Source organism: Salvelinus fontinalis, chromosome 24, assembly GCF_029448725.1.
Source record: "Salvelinus fontinalis isolate EN_2023a chromosome 24, ASM2944872v1, whole genome shotgun sequence".
NCBI lineage: Eukaryota > Metazoa > Chordata > Actinopteri > Salmoniformes > Salmonidae > Salvelinus > Salvelinus fontinalis.
This window is the reverse complement of record NC_074688.1, coordinates 696,555-715,455: the sequence shown is the minus strand read 5'-3', so window position 1 is coordinate 715,455 and position 18,901 is coordinate 696,555. Positions and strand designations below refer to the sequence as shown.

The 18,901-nt window shown below is 42.6% G+C and overlaps 1 protein-coding gene across 3 annotated transcripts in view; it reads left to right on the top strand.

Annotated features, from left to right (window-relative positions):
* The window catches only part of LOC129821714 (fibroblast growth factor 12-like), a 120,450-nt gene that overhangs the window by 59,798 nt on the left and 41,751 nt on the right, over nucleotides 1-18,901 (top strand). The window lies entirely within an intron of this gene.

The window sequence follows — 18,901 nt, the reverse complement described above, 5'->3', positions numbered from 1 at the left end:
TGGAACCCTACTAATTCCACGACTGGTCTATCAACGTCAACGCACGAGGAGGCAAAAACAACTTTCCACCATCTCGCGTCCCTCTAAGACCCTTATGCTAGCTTGCTAGCCCCGGCCTGCTAGCTTGCTAGCCCCGGCCTGCTAACTGTCTGAATCGCTGTGTCCCTCACTGGACCCATACGATCACTTGGCTATGCATGCCTCCCCCTAAAATCAGTATGCCTTGCCCATTACTGTCCTGGTTAGTGATTACTGTCTTATTTCCCTGTAGAGCCTCTAGCCCTGCTCAATATGCCTTAACCAACCATGTTGTTCCACCTTCTACATATGCGATGACATCACCTGGTTTAAACGTCTCTAGAGACTATATCTCTCTCATCATTACTCAATGCCTAGGTTTACCTCAAATGTACTCTCTTCCTACCATACCTTTGTCTGTACATTATGCCTTGAATCTATGCTATCGTGCCCAGAAACCTGCTCCCTTTACTCTCTGTTCCGAACGTGCTAGACGGCCAGTTCTTATAGCCTTTAGCCGTACCCTTATCCTACTTCTCCTGTGTTCCTCTGGTGATGTAGAGGTTAATCCAGGACCTGCAGTGCCTAGCTCCACTCCTACTCCCCAGGTGCATTTGTTGACTTCTGTATCCGTAAAAGCCTTGGTTTCATGCATGTTTACTTTAGAAGCCGACTCCCTAAGTTTGCTTTATTCACTGCTGTAGCACATTCTGCCAACTCGGATGTCTGAATCCTGGCTTAGAAAAACCACCAAAACCCCTGAAATTTCCATCCCTAACTATAACATTTTCCGCCAAGATAGAACTGCCAAAGGGGGCGGTGTTGCAGTCTACTGCAGAGATAGCTTGCAGAGATCTGTCATACTATCCAGGTCTGTAACCAAACAATTTGAGCTTCTACTCCTAAAAATTCACCTTTCCAGAAATAAGTCTCTCACCATTGCCGCTTGCTATAGACCACCCTCTGCCCCCAGCTGTGTCCTGGACACTATATGTGAATTTATTGCCCCCCATCTATCTTCTGAGCTCGTGCTGCTAAGTGACCTAAACTGGGACATGCTTAACACCCCGGCCACCCTACAATCTAAGCTTGATGCCATCAATCTCACACAAATGATCAATGAACCTACCAGGTACAACCCCAAATCCGTAAACAAGGGCACGCTCATAGATATCATCCTAACTAACTCGCCCTCCAAATACACCTCTGCTGTTTTCAACCAAGATCTCAGTGATCACTGCCTCATTGTCTGCATCCGTAATGGGTCTGCAGTCAAACGACCACCCCTCATCACTGTCAAACGCTCCCTAAAACACTTCAGCGAACAGGCTTTTCTAATCGACCTGGCCGGGGTATCCTGGAACGACATTGACCTCATCCCGTCAGTAGAGGATGCCTGGTTATTCTTAAAGTGCACAGGCAGTTAGGAAAGCTAAGGCTAGCTTTTTCAAACAGAAATGTTCATCCTGTAGTAAAAACTCCAAAAAGTTCTGGGACACTGTAAAGTCCATGGAGAATAAGAGCACTTCCTCCCAGCTGCCCACTGCGCTGAGGGTAGGAAACATTGTCTCTACCGACAAATCCACAATAATTGAGAATTTCAATAAGCATTTTTCTACGGCTGGCCATGCTTTCCACCTGGCTACCCCTACCCCGGTCAACAGCCCTGCGCTCCCCACAGCAACTCGCACAAACCTCCCCCACTTCTCCTTCACCATAATCCAGATAGCTGATGTACTGAAAGAGCTGCAAAATCTGGACCCCTACAAATCAGCCCGGGCAAGACAATCTGGACCCTCTCTTTCTAAAATTATCTGCCAAAATTCTTGCAACCCCTAATACTAGCCCGTTCAACCTCTCTTTCGTATTGTTCGAGATTCCCATAGATTGGAAAGCTGCCGCGGTCACCCCCCTCTTCAAAGGGGGAGACACTCTAGACCCAAACTGCTACAGACCTATATCTATTCTACCCTGCCTTTCTAAGGTCTTTGAAAGCCAAGTTAACAAACAGATTACCGACCATTTCGAATCTCACCGTAATTTCTCCGCTATGCAATCTGGTTTCAGAGCTGATCATGGGTGCACCTCAGCCACGCTCAAGGTCCTAAACGATATCATAACCGCCATCGATAAGAGACATTACTGTGCAGCCGTATTCATCGACCTGGCTAAGGATTTCGACTCTGTCAATCACCACATTCTTATTGGCAGACTCAATAGCCTTGGTTTCTCAAATTATTGCCTCGCTTGATTCACCAACTACTTTTCCAATAGAGTTCAGTATGCCAAATCGGAGGGCCTGTTGTCATGACCTCTGGCAGTCTCTATAGGGATGCCACATGGTTCAATTTTCGGGCCGAGTCTCTTCTCTGTATACATTAATGATGTCGCTCTCGCTGCTGGTGATTCTTTGATCCACCTCTACGCAGACGACACCATTCTGTATACCTCGGGCACTTTGTTGGATACTGTGTTAACTAACCTCCACTTCCGTGGCCTCCAACTGCTCTTAAATCCAAGTAAAACTAAATGCATGCTCTTCAACCGACCGCTGCTCGCACCTGCCAAACACTCTACTCAACAAATTGGATGCAGTCTATCACAGTGCCATCCGTTTTGTCACCAAAGCCCCATATACTACCCACCACTGCAACCTGTATGCTCTCGTTGGCTGGCCCTCGCTTCATACTCGTCGACAAACCCACTGGCTCCAGGTCATCTACAAGTCTCTGCTAGGTAAAGCCCCACCTTATCTTAGTTCACTGGTCACCATAGCAGCACCCACCCGTAGCACGCGCTCCAGCAGGTATATCTCACTGGTCACCCCCAAAGCCAATTCTTCTTTTGGCCGCCTCTCCTTCCAGTTCTCTGCTGCCAATGACTGGAACGAACTGCAAAAATCTCTGAAGCTGGAGACTCTTACCTCCCTCCCTCACTAGCTTTAAGCACCAGCTGTCAGAGCAGCTCACAGATCACTGCACCTGTACATAGCTCATCTGTAAATAGCCCATCCAATATACCTCATCCCCCATACTGTATTTATTTACTTTGCTCCTTTGCACCCCGGTATCTCAACTTGCACATTCATCTTCTGCACATCCTACCATTCCAGTGTTTAATTGCTATATTGTAATTACTTTGCCACCATGGCCTATTTATTGCTTTACCTCTCTTATCCTACCTCATTTGCACACGCTGTATATAGATTTTTCTACTGTATTATTGATTGCATGTTTGTTTATTCCATGTGTAACTCTGTGTTGTATGTGTCTGCTTTGCTTTATCTTGGCCAGGTCGCAGTTGCAAATGAGAACTTGTTCTCAACTAGCCTACCTGGTTAAATAAAGGTGAAATATATATTTTTAAAATTACGATAGTTAGGTGGGACAACCACATATCACATTCCATTCCAGCTAAACAGTGGATTTACATTTTAATACACACTTAAAATCTCTGAATTAAAATCAGAGAACAGTAATATTTTACACACAACACACATGAAGGTACCCATAAGCGATAATTTCTGGTGAAAAGACACAAATGTGGTTATAACATTTTGGAAATGAGCTCTTCATATGATCTTCAGTGATGATGATGATGATGATACAGTACATTGGGAAAGTATTCAACCCCTTGAGTTTTTCCACATTTTGTTACATTACAGCCTTTTTCAAAAATGGATTACATATTTTTTTCTCATTAATCTACACACAATACCCCATTTTTGCAAATGTATTAAAAATAAAAACAGATATACCTTATTTACATAAGTATTCAGACCCATTGCTATGAGACTCGAAATTGAGCTCAGGTGCATCCTGTTTCCATTGATCATCCTTGTTTCTAGATTTTGATTGGAGAACACCTGTGGAGAATTCAATTCATTGGACATGATTTGGAAAGACGCACACCTGTCTATATAAGGTCCCACAGTTGACAGTGCATGTCAGAGCAAAAACCAAGCCATGAGGTCGAAGGAATTGTCCATAGAGCTCCGAGATAGGATTGTGTCGAGGCACAGATCTGGGGAAGGGTACCAAAACATTTTTGCAGCATTGAAGGTCCCCAAGAACGTAGTGGCCTCCATCATTCTTAAATGGAAGAAGTTTGGAACCACCAAGACTCTTCCTAGAGCTGGCCGCCCGGCCAAACTGATTAATCGAGGGAGAAGGGTCTTGGTCAGGTCAATGACCAAGTACTCGATGGTCACTCTGACAGAGCTCAAGAGTTCCTCTGTGGAGATGGGAGAACCTTGTAGAAGGACAACCATTTCTGCAGCACTCCACCAATTAGGCCTTTATGGTAGAGTAGCCAGATGGAAGCCACTTATCAGTAAAAGGCACATGACAGTCCACTTGGAGTTCGCCAAAGGCCACCTAAAGACTCTCTGACCATGTGAAACAAGATTTTCTGGTCTGATGAAACCAAGATTGAACTCTTTGGCCTGAATGCCAAGTGTCATGTCTGGAGGAAACCTGGCACCATCCCTACGGTGAAGCATGCTGTGGGGATGTTTTTCAGCGACAGGGACTGGGAGACTAGTCAGGGTCAAGGCAAAGATGAATTGAGCAAAGTACAGAGATCCTTGATGAAAATCTGCTCCAGAGCGCTCAGGATCTCAAGACTGGGGCGAAGGTTCACCTTCCAACAGGACAACGACCCTAAGCACACAGCCAAGACAAAGCAGGCTTCGGGACAAGTCTCAATGTCCTTGAGTGGCCCAGCCAGAGCCCGAACTTCTCTGGAGAGACCTGAAAATAGCTGTGCAGCGACGCTCCCCATCCAACCTGACAGCGTGAGAGGATCTTCAGAGAAGAATGGGAGATGCCAAGCTTGTAGCGTCATACCCAAGAAGACTCAAGGCTGTAATCGCTGCCAAAGATGCTTCAACAAAGTACTTATGTAAATGTGATATTTTCGTTTTTATTTTTATAACATTTGCAGAAATGTCCGTAAACTTGGTTTTGCTTTGTCATTAAGGGGTATTGTGTGTAGATTCAGGAGGATAAAAAAATAGAATATGGCTGCAACATAACAATATGTGGATAAAGTCAAGTGGTCTGAATACTTCTCGAATGCACTATATAAACTCAAAAAAAGAAACGTCCTCACTGAACATAAGATTCAACAACTTTGACATAAACTGAACAAAATCCACAGACATGACTAACAGAAATTGAATAATGTGTCCCTAAACAAAGGGGGGGGGGGGTCAAAATCAAAAGTAAGTCGGTATCTGGTGTGGCCACCAGCTGCATTAAGTACTGCAGTGCATCTCCTCCTCATGAACTGCACCAGATTTGCCAGTTCTTACTGTGAGATGTTACCCCACTCTTCCACCAAGGCACCTGCAAGTTCCTGGACATTCCTGGGGGGAATGGCCCTAGCCCTCACCCTCCGATCCAACAGGTCCCAGAGGTGCTCAATGGGATTGAGATCCAGTGTCTTCGCTGGCCATGGCAGAACACTGACATTCCTGTCTTGCAGGAAATCACACACAGAACGAGCAGTATGGCTGGTGGCATTGTCATGCTGGAGAGCCATGTCAGGATGAGCCTGCAGGAAGGGTACCACATGAGGGAGGAGGATGTCTTCCCTGTAACGCTCAGCGTTGAGATTGCCTGCAATGACAACAAGCTCAGTCCGATGATGCTGTGACACACTGCCCCAGACCATGACGGACCCTCCACCACCAAATCGATCCCGCTCCAGAGTACAGGCATCGGTGTAACGCTCATTCCTTCGACGATAAACGCAAATCCGACCATCACCCCTAGTGAGACACAACTGCGACTCGTCAGTGAAGAGCACTTTTTGCCAGTCCTGTCTGGTCCAGCGACCAGTGGGTTTGTGCCCGTAGGCGACGTTGTTGCTGGTGATGTCTGGTGAGGACCTGCCTTACAACAGGCCTACAAGCCCTCAGCCCAGCCTCTCTCAGCTTATTGCGGACAGTCTGACACTGATGGAGGGATTGTACGTTCCTGGTGTAACTTGGGCAGTTGTTGTTGCCATCCTGTACCTGTCCCGCAGGTGTGATGTTCAGATGTACCGATCCTGTGCAGGTGTTGTTACCCGTGGTCTGCCACTGCGAGGATGATCAGCTGTCTCCTGTCTGCCTGTAGCGCTGTCTTAGGCGTCTCACAGTATGGACATTGCAATTTATTGCCCTGGCCACATCTGCAGTCCTCATGCCACCTTGCAGCAGGCCTAAGGCACGTTCACGCAGATGAGCAGGGACCCTGGGCATCTTTCTTTTGGTGTTTTTCCGAGTCAGTAGAACAGCCTCTTTAGTGTCCTAAGTTTTCATAACTGACCTTAATTGCCTACCATCTGTAAGCTGTTAGTGTCTTAACGACCATTCCATAGGTACATGTTCATTAATTGTTTATAGTTCATTGAACAAGCATGGGAAACAGTGTTTAAATCCTTTACAATGAAGATCTGTGAGGTTATTTGGATTTTTACGAATTATCTTTGAAAGACGGTCCTGAAAAAGGGACGTTTCTTTTTTTGCTGAATTTATAAGCTCTATCTAGGTCTTATTTGATGATGTACCACAGTTAAACGTTTTTATATGCAAAGACGCCCCTTTTCCTCTTTATTTTGACATAGGATTATTACAAATATTTTATGGTAACTGGGACAGTTAGTATTGACTTCAAGTGTTGTTATTTGGATAGAAAACAAAGACTCCCCCCCCCCCCAAAAAAATACATTTTGTTGTTGAAAACCCTCTTGACTCTCTCTTTTTTACCAACCATGAATCCAGTTCAGACCTGGGTTCAAATAGTATTTAAAATATTTTTCGCTGTGCTTGATTAAGCTTACCTGCCGCAGTAGAACTAATCTTAAATCTCAGAGAGAGGCAGAGAACCAGTTCTCTATTACCATGGCACATTTCTGTCACAGCAGCCCCTGACAGAGCATTCTGTCCGTCACCATCAGGAACATGACACCTGGCCGACAGAGTGACTGACTGTGCCTTTCAGGCCTTCACTGCCTTTATGTTCCATTATGTAATCAATGCAATAGTCTGCAGTCTCACTGGAATGTTTTTATTGCTCCAGCTGAGGTTTTGATGTTTTCGAACATCGACTTGGCAGACTGATATAAGTCATTCAAGCCACTACTTGTTTTGGTTTCTCATAAATGTTTCGATGAGGGGAAAAGAGGGGAGAGAAGGTGCGGGAGGAGGACAGAAAACAGGAGTAGGGGGGGATAGAGAGAGACCGAGAGACATGCTTTGCTGATGTTCACTGATGTGCTGGCCCGCAGAAATAATTCATACATCTGTACGATGGGTGTGTATTTTTAGTATCTCGACCTTAAATTTGAGAAACACTCATTTGTTTGTTGAGGAAGTGGGATTCTTATTCTTATCAATGCAATAGTGAATTCTGTTAAAAGGTTCTGCGACTCTTGCTGCTGAGTGAGAAAAGCACTGTCCATATCTATGTGGGTTCGAGCTGCTGTTCTGAACGACAGACGTTCTAAAGAGCAAGAATGAAAATAATGTTTACCAAAGCACCCTGTGACATTGTTGCGAGGGAGAGATAGAGACAGGAGGGGGTTTGTGAGTATACTGTAAGCTGTGAAATTCAACACTGCAAGGAATATAGAGGGCTACACATGGATTTAGAGTTAGATGGTTTTAATTATACACTGAGTGTACAAAACATTAAGAACACCTTCCTAATATTGAGTTGCACCCTCCCTTTTGTCCTCTGAACAACCTCAATTCATCAGGGCATGGACTCCACAGGACGGCTGGGCCATGTTGACTCCATTGCTTCCCACAGTTGTCTCCAGTTGGCTGGATGTCTTTTTGGTGGTGTACCATTCTTGATACACATGGGGCGCTGTTGAGCGTGAAAAACCCTGCAGCATTGCAGTTCTTGACACAAACTGGTGCTCTTGGCACCTAATACCATACGCTGTTCAAAGGCACTTCAATATTTTGACTTGCCCATTCACCCTCTGAATGGCACACATACATAATCCCTGTCTCAATTGTCTCAAGGCTTAAAAATCCTTCTTTAACTGGTTTCCTCCCCTTCAGCTACACTGATTGAAGGGGATTTTACAAGTGACATCAATAAGGGATCATAGCTCTCACCTGGATTCACCTGGTCAGTCTATGTCATGGAAAGACATACTGTTTTGTACACTCAAAGTATTTTTCTAAACTGTGCTAAACTGTCATGAAGGCAAATGGTGGCTACTTTGAAGAATCTCCAATATAACACTTTTTTGGTTACTACATGATTCCATATGTGCTATTTCATAGTTTTGATGTCTTCACTATTATTCTACAATGTAGAAAATAGTACAAATAAAGACAAACCACCACAGCCCTACACATGGAACACATATTACTTTCATTGACTGTCTAAAGGGTGCCGTCTTTCGGATGGGACGTTAAACGGGTGTCCTGACTCTCTGAGGTCATTAAAGACCCCATGGCACTTATCGTAAGAGTAGGGGTGTTAACCCCGGTGTCCTGGCTAAATTCCCAATCTGGCCCTCAAACCATCATGGTCACCTAATAATCCCCAGTTTACAATTGGCTCATTCATCCCCCTCCTCTCCCCTGTAACTATTCCCCAGGTCGTTGCTGCAAATGAGAACGTGTTCTCAGTCAACTTACCTGGTAAAATAACGGTAAAATAAAAAAAATAATGGGAAAACATAATTCACGTCCTAACATTTACAGAAATTGATCACAGGTTCATTGGATATTGTATGCATTTGCAGCTAAATGCTGAATTGCAGTATGGTGGATGATGGTGGTCCTATAGTCATATATGATGGACAGGTAGCCCACTGCTTGACATTGATGTGTCACTGAAGTGTATGCGAAATGTACGGCCCAGCACAGAGAAACCACACAGCTGAGCCAGTCCAGCTGACTCTTCTCTAGAGAGAAACCATGCAGCTGATCTCTGTGTTTGTGTGTGCGTGTGATGCAGGGGACAGTTTGACTAGCTCTTTTATCTCTGTCTGTCTTTCATGTGACCTCAGCAGGAACATCTTTTGACCCTAATCATTATATATCATCGTTACATGTAAAGCAAGATAGAAAGACTAAATATGTTTGAGAAACATTCCTGCGTGTGTAAGATTGTGTAGTCTAAGCTTGTGTGTGTTTTACTATTTCAGACCATACACTTCTGCCCCCTTGCAACAGTCTGTCCATCGCGCCTTCTGTGTTCATGTCTGTGTGCGTCTCTGCATGGGTGTGTATATATAATGGCTGGTTTAAATGTTTCATGCTAACATAAGCACATTTTGAGGATTTTAGATGCAAGTTTGTATGTGGACAGAATTAGTTTAGTTACAGTATGAGTTTTTGTGATGGCGGCAGTTGCTTAGAGGTTGATTTCAGTGAGTCTCTTCCAGCATTAGCTAAGAGCTGGACCCATCTGTCCTTCAACTAGCTCTCTATGGCATTGAGAATGAGCCATTGACTGGGCCAAAAGGGTGAGAAGAGGACAGACATGGCAGCTTTGCTCCCATGGTAGCCTCTGGTGGAGGATTGAAGTACTACAGGCATTTCAACAACATTTTACATTTTGGTCACTTCGCAGGGGCTCTTATTATCCAGAGAAATTTACAGTTAGTACATTCAACTTAAGGTAGCTAGGTAAGACAACCACATATCCCAATCATTGTAAATACAACTTTCCTCAATAGAATAGGAGTCAGACATAGAAGTATGTAGAGTAACACTGTTATTTTACAGGTGGGAGGCTGTTCATCTTCATCTTCTACACATTGATGTTGGGGTAATAAAGTATGTTCAAGCTGAACACGTACGCATATTTATTTGGCTCAGTCAGCTGAGAAATAGTTTCATTTAATTGACCTCTTTATCGACCAACAAACTATTAACCAGTTAAAAAAAATTAGCACATAGCTTTGAATAAAGCTATGTGAAACAATCTGGGCCAATTGATGGCCGCTAGATTGCCAGCTTATCTCTCATTTAAAGCATCAATATGAACTCAAATCCCCCGCACAGCTAATTTCAATTGCAACCATCATCCACCGCCGATTTACCTCTCTATAATGCGGATGTCGGAGTTATCCTATAGTCCTGCTTGCAACCAACATTTTTCAAGACGATTTTGCCCTCTGGTGGGTATTATCATCAGAACATTTTAATTTCACTAGTTGAGCAGACTAAGGGCAATTGATCTATTTGACAATCATTCTGTACAACTGAAATTAAGCATTTCCTCGTGTAACAGTGTTGGTTATGTTTCCACCTGCCACTCCAGAAATATATGTAGTTTATGTAGTCCTATTGATTGGTTTAATTGACATCGTATTTAGGTGTTATAACATTGGTCATGTTTGCAGATAGGGGGAGATCGCGCATTATTGTAAAGTACCACTTAAGTCGTTTTTTAGGGTATCTGTACTTTACTATTTATATTTTTGACAACTTTTACTTCACTACATTCCTAAAGAAAGTAATGTACTTTTTACTCCATATATTTTCCATGACACCCAAAAGTACTCGTTACATTTTGAATGCTTGACAGGAAGATGGTCCAATTCACACACTTATCAAGAGAACATTCCTGGTCAACCCTACTACCTCTGATCTGGCAGACTCACTAAACACAAATGCTTCGTTTGTAAATTATGTCTGAGTGTTGGAGTGTGCCCCTGGCTATCTGTAAAAAAACAAGAACATCGTGCCATCTGGTTTGCTTAATATAAGGAATTCTAAATTATTTATACTTTTACTTTTGATAGTTATATTTTACCAATTACATTTACTTTTGATACTAAAGTATATTTAAAACCGAATACTTTTACTCAAGTAGTATTTTACTGGGCGACTTTCACTTTAACTCAAGATTGACAATTGGGTACTTTTTCCACCACTGAAATTGCAAACGTTAATTCTTCCCACTCAGACATTGACATTCAAGTGGTAGTGTAGTGGAAGAATGAGAGAAGGTGATACTCGCGTCTTTCTTGTGCCTAGTGTAACGGATGTGAAATGGCTAGCTAGTTAGCGGGTACGCGCTACTAGCGTTTCAATCAGTTACGTCACTTGCTCTGAAACCTACAAGTAGTGTTGCCCCTTGCTCTGCAAGGGCCGCGGCTTTTGTGGAGCGATGGGTAACGACGCTTCGTGGGTGACTGTTGATGTGTGCAGAAGGTCCCTGGTTCGCGCCCGTGTCGGGGCGAGGGGACGGTTTAAAGTTATACTGTTACATTGATGCTGTTGACCCGGATCACTGGTTGCTGCGGAAAAGGAGGAGGTTGAAAGGGGGGTGAGTGTAACGGATGTGAAATGGCTAGCTAGTTAGCGGGTACGCGCTACTAGCGTTTCAATCAGTTACGTCACTTGCTCTGAAACCTACAAGTAGTGTTGCCCCTTGCTCTGCAAGGGCCGCGGCTTTTGTGGAGCGATGGGTAACGAGGCTTCGTGGGTGACTGTTGATGTGTGCAGAAGGTCCCTGGTTCGCGCCCGTGTCGAGGGGACGGTTTAAAGTTATACTGTTACACTAGTCCCAGCGCAATTACTCAATCACGATTTATGACATTGTTTGGATGGCTGACTATCACAGGGGTCAAACACACCTTATTGGTGGCAATCCCGAGGAAGAAACGTTCCCAAGGAAGTCCTGGGGTCACAGGAGAGTTGTGAAGACTGATGGAACTTGAATCAATGAAAATGAATGTTCCTGTGTGAATTAAATTGTCAGGTTTTAAGAGTTCAGAAAGAGCTATGAATTTTGACATGTTTTATTGTACTGTAAGTGCTATGGATGTATTGTTACAGGGAAACTGTTATTTTGTTTTTCGCACTGCAGCTAGTTTAAAGAGGAGTGACACAGGGGTGCGGTCCTATCATTTACATAGAGTTGATTAGACTAGAATCTGGGTGTGTTGTCATATGTTTTGTTTTTACTAGTGAAGTGCAAATGCATTTTAATTTAGGTTGGGGGGTGAGTTTCTTTTTGAATTTGGTTAAAAAGACATGAATTTGTTCATTTTAGAACTCACTACCAAGCTCATGTGTGGCTCAGTTGGTATAGCATGGTGCTTGCAACGCCAGGGTTGTGCATTCGATTCTCATGGGGGACCAGTACGGTAAAAATGTATGTTCTCACTACTGTATGTGGATGTATGTGGATAAGAGCGTCTGCTAAATGCCCCCCCCCCAATAACGTCCTACTTCCTCAACCAAACAGGATCAATGAAAGAAAACCCAGCGTGAGGTTAAGTAGAGGCCATGATTGGTTTCACCTGTCTGCAGTTTGGCTATGATTACAACTGGAGACAGGTGTGGCTGTTCAGCTGCAGTCTAGAAGTTTTCCCCTGAGCTGTCCATTGCCCTGCCTCTGGGGAATACTTCACATTGTTTTCTGGCTGCCAAGACCACGGACAGCAAAGAAACATTGCAGGCACATACCATCCATCCACCACACAACCCCCGAAACCGCAACAAATTGTTTGATTGACTATACACTTATAATTTAGCAGGTCTATTGGTAGTTGTTATATACACATAGCACATGCTTGGGTACCACCTTCACATCTCTGATCTGCTTGCCTCAATAAATTAATGGTATTGGTTTCCAGGATTAGCTATTTGAATCTAGTCTCATAATAATTGCATAACGGTGCAAGTTAGACACATGTTCGTTATTGTTATACTGAGAGGTGATGCAAGGCTCGCTACCTTGATTGGATTCTTCCAGAGACGTACAGGGCCTGTTATATTTATTCACATAATATTGGAGTCAGATTGATAAATGTAGTTTATTATTTTCAACATAATTTTGACATATTGGTTGGATAATGTCCATCCAACTACAGAATGGTGACTCATCCTCAGTTGATGGGGATTTCCACCAAACTACAATAGGTCACGTTCTGGAATAGTGCATTCTATTTACGTATTGACAATGTGTACGAGTTCACTATGTACATTTCCTGAGATATACAGTTGAAATCGGAAGTTTACATAGACCTTAGCCAAATACATTTCAACTCAGTTTCACAATTCCAGACATTTAATCCTCGTAAAAATTCCCTGTCTTGGGTCAGTTAGGATCACCACTTTATTTAAGAATGTGAAACGTCAGAATAATAGTAAAGAATGATTTATTTCAGCACATTCCCAGTGGGTCAGAAGTTTACATATGCTAAATTAGTATTTGGTAGCATTGCGTTTAAATTGTTTAACTTGGGTCAAATGTTTCGGGTAGCCTTCCGCAAGCTTCCTACAATAAGTTGGGTGAATTTTGGCCCATTCCTCCTGACAGAGCTGGTGTAACAGTCAGGTTTATAGGCCTCCTTGCTCGCACATGCCTTTTCAGTTCTGCCCACAAATTTTCTATGGGATTGAGGTCAGGGCTTTGTGATGGCCACTCCAATAACTTGACTTTGTTGTCCTTAAGCCATTTTGCCACAACTTTGGAAGTATGCTTGGGGTCATTGGCCAGTTGGAAGACCCATTTGATACCAAGCTTTAACTTTCTGACTGATGTTGTTTCAATATATCCACATAATCTTCCACCTTCATGATGCCATCTATTTTGTGAAATGCACCAGTCCCTCCTGCAGCAAAGCACCCGCACAACATGATGCTGCCACCCCGTGCTTCACGGTTGGGATGGTGTTCTTCAGCTTGCAAGCATCCCACTTTTTCCTCCAAACATAACGATGGTCATTATGGCCAAACAGTTCTATTTTTGTTTCATCAGACCAGTAGACATTTCTCCAAAAAGTACGATCTTTGTCCCCATGTGCAGTTGCAAACCGTAGTCTGGCATTTTTATGGCGGTTTTGGAGCAGTGGCTTCTTCCTTGCTGAGCGGCCTTTCAGGTTATGTCGATATAGGACTCGTTTTACTGTGGATATAGATACTTTTGTACCCGTTTCCTCCAGCATCTTCACAAGGTCCTTTGCTGTTGTTCTGGGATTGATTTGCACTTTTCGCACCAAAGTACATTCATCTCTAGTAGACAGAACGCGTCTCCTTCCTGAGCGGTATGACGGCTGCGTGGTCCCAAGGTGTTTATACTTGCGTACTATTGTTTGTACAGATGAACGTGGTACCTTCAGGCGTTTGGAAATTGCTCCCAAGGATGAACCAGACTTGTGGAGGTCTACAATTTTGTTTCTGAGGTCTTTGCTGATTTCTTTTGATTTTCCCATGATGTCAAGCAAAGAGGCACTGAGTTTGAAGGTAGGCCTTGATATACATCCACAGGTACACCTCCAATTGACTCAAATTATGCCAATTAGCCTTAGATGTCAATTAGTCAATCAGAAGCTTCTAAAGCCATGACATCATTTTCTGGAATTTTCCAAGCAGTTTAAAGGCACAGTCAACTTAGTGTATGTAAACTTCTGACCCACTGGAATTGTGATTCGGTGAATTATAAGTGAAGTAATCTGTCTGTAATCAATTGTTGAAAAAATGACTTGTGTCTTGCACAAAGTAGATGTCCTAACCGACTTGCCAAAACTATAGTTTGTTAACAAGAAATGTGTGGAGTGGTTGAAAAAACGAGTTTTAATGACTTCAACCTAAGTGTATGTAAACTTCCAACATCAACTGTATATGCGTTCACGTGCTACCCGGAACTAGGAAACTGACATTTCCGACTTGATAACTGATTGAACGAGGCACTTGTATAACTACAACCAGTTATCATTTGAGTTTCCTAGTTCCGACTAGCACTTGAACATGGCATTATACTCGAATAAGTATATCTTTTTTTACATTCATTAGCCTTGGCTCCCGGTGTTCCGGATTGGTCGCTATTTAATTGTGGCGAGAGTAGAGATTCTACACCAGCTGTCTGGTATCATAATCACTTGACGTGGTAACATAGAGAGATCAACTGGGGTGTATTCATTACGCTGATTCTATGGCAAAACGTTTCGTCTTTTGCAAAACGTTTTGCAACAAACCGTTTATTCCAAACTGAAAAAGTTCTGCAATGAAAACGAGAGTTTCTATTGGACACATTCGGGTAGGTCCCACAGTGTTTTCTTCCATTTGTTTCTTAAACAGTAAATGGTGTTCTTAATGAATACACGCCTGATCTGCTGTTTTTATTGTTGTGGGTTTTTCGTTGCTATCAAGCCCAGTTTAGCCCGGAGATTCATGTAATCTCCCGTTAATAGCGTTTTAAGAAACCCAGCGCTAACCTGCAGGATCACGTTAAATTATGTTGCTTGTCAACACTCAGCTTGTCACAACATCATAATGGTTGACATGAGCACCCCCACCTGGCTAGATTGTGCAGAGAGTAGGTAGAAGTTGCCCCTCATCTGGTCCTAGGTCTGGGGTTATGGGAAACTTCACCCTCAACACATGATGTGAAGATGAGCCTAGATATAGCTCATTATCTGTCTTACAGACATGGCTCAAAATGAGAGACTAGCCCAGACATGGTAGAAGAGAGGGAAACGGTATGCATTATGTAATACCGCTCAATCATAAAACGGTGGTGGCAGTCTCAAGAGAGGGTGCCAGTAGCCAAAAGGTTTTTGGTTCAATTCCCAGGGTGGACAGAGAAATCTTGAGCAAGGCACCCAACCGGCTCTAGGGGTGCTGCTCAGAAGCTAACCCTGTGCTGCTTCCAGCCTCTTGTATGTGTGGTTTTTGGGGGGGTTGGGAATTTCTGATCCAATAACATTTTATTCTTGACTGTTTTGTAAAATTAGAGATGGTCATTATTTAAGCATAAAGAAAGCAGTAAGAGTACAGTGATTTACTTACATTTAAGGATACTGATGTGGGAGAATGCAGCACACTCTTGAAAAAAAGTGACCAGTGAATTTTATTTGACCACAGAATATACATTTTACCATATGTAACCGGTGGCTAATATACCCCGCTGCCCTCGTACCTTACAGCTGCTGTGTGTGCATGATGAGGCTCCTGGATGTTTTTAGATTCCGTTTAAAAGCCAGTTGTGTTTCAGATTCATACATTTTACAGAAGCCAAAATTCTAAATTAGTCACTAGTTGTGGAATGGAGCTCAGAGACGTGGACACATCAAACATTTAACGTGTGTGTGTGTGAGAGAGAGAAACAGAGGAATATATGCCATATAAAGTAAGAGTATATCTATGCGTGGGTGCCGGCTAAAATAGCAAGGCTATCTTTCAGTGCAATCTCTTAGAATATGCAAAGAGATATATCTTTGTAAACTACAGGATAACATACTGTGTTTAGGGTTTAAGATCAGTCATTCATCCTTCAGATATGATCAGACAGTGCTGATGTTCATTGTAGTGAACATTGTAGAGTAGAGTTCTCATGAACATACACTAGATGGCAATGTTTCTCATGGATAACTCACCTATCAATATACACAGTATTTGCTTTCTATGCTGCTAGGATTCATGGTACAGTAGCCTCGTTGTGTGCTCATATTATTTGCATTTGTGTGTCTTCACAGCTATTTACTAAGGCTATTTACCCACAGACACTTAATATACACAGCTGTGCAACAGAGCTGGGTTCAAATACTATTTGAAATCTTTCAAATACTTGTAGCGTTTGCTTTAGCCTGCCTGGAGTGCCAGATGGACAGAAGTTTGCATTACTTGGTTCCATTGTGTCAGGAATGCTCAAATGTTTTTTTTTATTTATTTTTTTATGTAACCTTTATTTAACTAGGCAAGTCAGTTAAGAACAAATTATAATTTACAATGACGGCCTATCCCGTCAATCAAGCCCAGATAAAGTATTTGAGATCATTTCAAATATTATTTGCTGTGCAGATGCTTTTCGAGCAGAGAGAACTGCACTATAATAGATTCAGGGTACTGGGGAGTGTTGACTCTGGGCCAGAGCGTCCTCAGAGTGTTCTCAGCATTATGACAATAAGAAGAAGAAGACACTTGCTAACATTCACGTTGACTTGAATGTTTAATGCCGATAGCTTGCAGGTCGGCGGGCAAGAGGGTTTTCGTGTACCTAGTAACACTTTAAAAACACACTGCACTCGTTGCCTCCCTCCTTATCCCACGGGAGATAAGACCGTATAAGTCATCATCATAATCTCCTCCTGCCTCTACTGTGTGCTGTAGTTTGACTCAGCCAGATACACACAGAGAGGAAGTTGTAGGAAAGTTGTCCTATTCACTCACACTTCAAGAACGAGTTGGATGCATGCAACATGAAATGAGTGAGTTTTAGAAGAAAAAAAATATTTAAAAAAAGAGTGAATTTTAGTCATCTGACATTTTTTATTTAACTTGTATTTTATCAGGGAGTCATACTGAGACCAAAGTCTGTTTTACAGATAAGCCCTGAATTACAGAAATACACACATCAAAATACAAATACAAAATGCAAGCAGAAAGAAAACACACTCATAAAAAAACAACCACATTCATCAGTAATAAGGTCCTGAAATCAGTTTTATGAATTGCTCTAGAGGCACCAAGACTTCACATTTAACAACATTTTTAAGATCGATCCACAAATAAGGTGCAAAAAAACTAAAAGCTGATTTACCTGACTTAGTAGAGACCGAAGGAATTTCCAGAGACCGGGTGTGGTAACTAAAGGTTAGTAATGATGTTAGGTACAGTGGGAGTTTTTGTGCTTTATGGAAACATAGCAATGTATCGACGTACGTGACATCAGAGGGCCAACCAACTTTCCGGTAGAGAACCGCATCTAACTGCTTTAATGAAGTGGTAGCTGCGTTCATATTAATGATGTCATCATAGTCTTGGACCGGTAGGAACGTCGACTGAATGTGCTTTCTACTATTTAGCGAGAGGCACAACCTATTTGTATAGATGGAGCCCATTTTTATTCTCAGCTTCTTAACTAACGAATCAATGTTTTTTAAATGACAGATTTTTGTATATCCAGATGCCTAGATATTTGTATTTATTTAGGATCCCCATTAGCTGCTGCCAAGGCAGCAGCTACTCTTCCTGGGGTCCAGCAACATTAAGGCAGTTTAAAATATTACCTGGCATTACATTTCATAACACTTTTCATGACACATCAAGTGTGTGCCCTCAGGCCACTACTCTACTACCACATCTACAATACAAAATCCATGTGTACGTGTGTGTATAGTGCGTATGTTATCGTATGATAGTACTTTGACCAATTCTAAAACTCGACTGATGTACGTTATTGTTAGGTAAATTTGTGTTACTTTTTATATTTTCCATTAATTTAGTTAGTAAATATTTTCTTAACTCTATGTCTTGAACTGCATTAAGTAAGCATTGTATTCAGCGCATGTGACAAATAACATTTGATTTCATAGATAAGAAAGATCTTGGCTGAGATTCGAAAATTTTAGCCAGGTAAGAAAGTTTTAAAATAGGGTGATAGTTATTTAGGTCACCTTCCAAACCTTGGGGATAGTACCAGATATAATCGTCAGGTTAATAATTCCGCAAACGGGGGCAGAGAGCTGAAGCAAAATTGGATCACGCATATAAGCCCCAATCTTAAGCAAGGCATCTAGGACATCACAGGTAGTAGATTGTTGAAAATGAAAACAAACATTCATTAAAAGAAGACGGGTTAACCACAGAGTCAGCTAGAGGCTGGGAGAGGGAAGAGCAGTCGACCAGGGTAAAACACACCACCGTTTCTGTCAAATAAAAAAAACTGGCGAGGTGATAAAATGCTGTTCAAGTATCACATTCTTCTCACTTGCTTAAGCATGGAAGAAGAGAAATTTGTACGCTTTAGTAGTGTCACGACTTCGGCCGAAATTGGTCCCTCTCCTTGTTCGGGCGGCGTTCGGCGGTCGACATCACCGGCTTTCTAGTCGCCACCGATCCATTTTTCGTTTGGTTTTGTCCTTATCATACACACCTGATTTCTATTCCATTAATTATGTTCCTTATTTA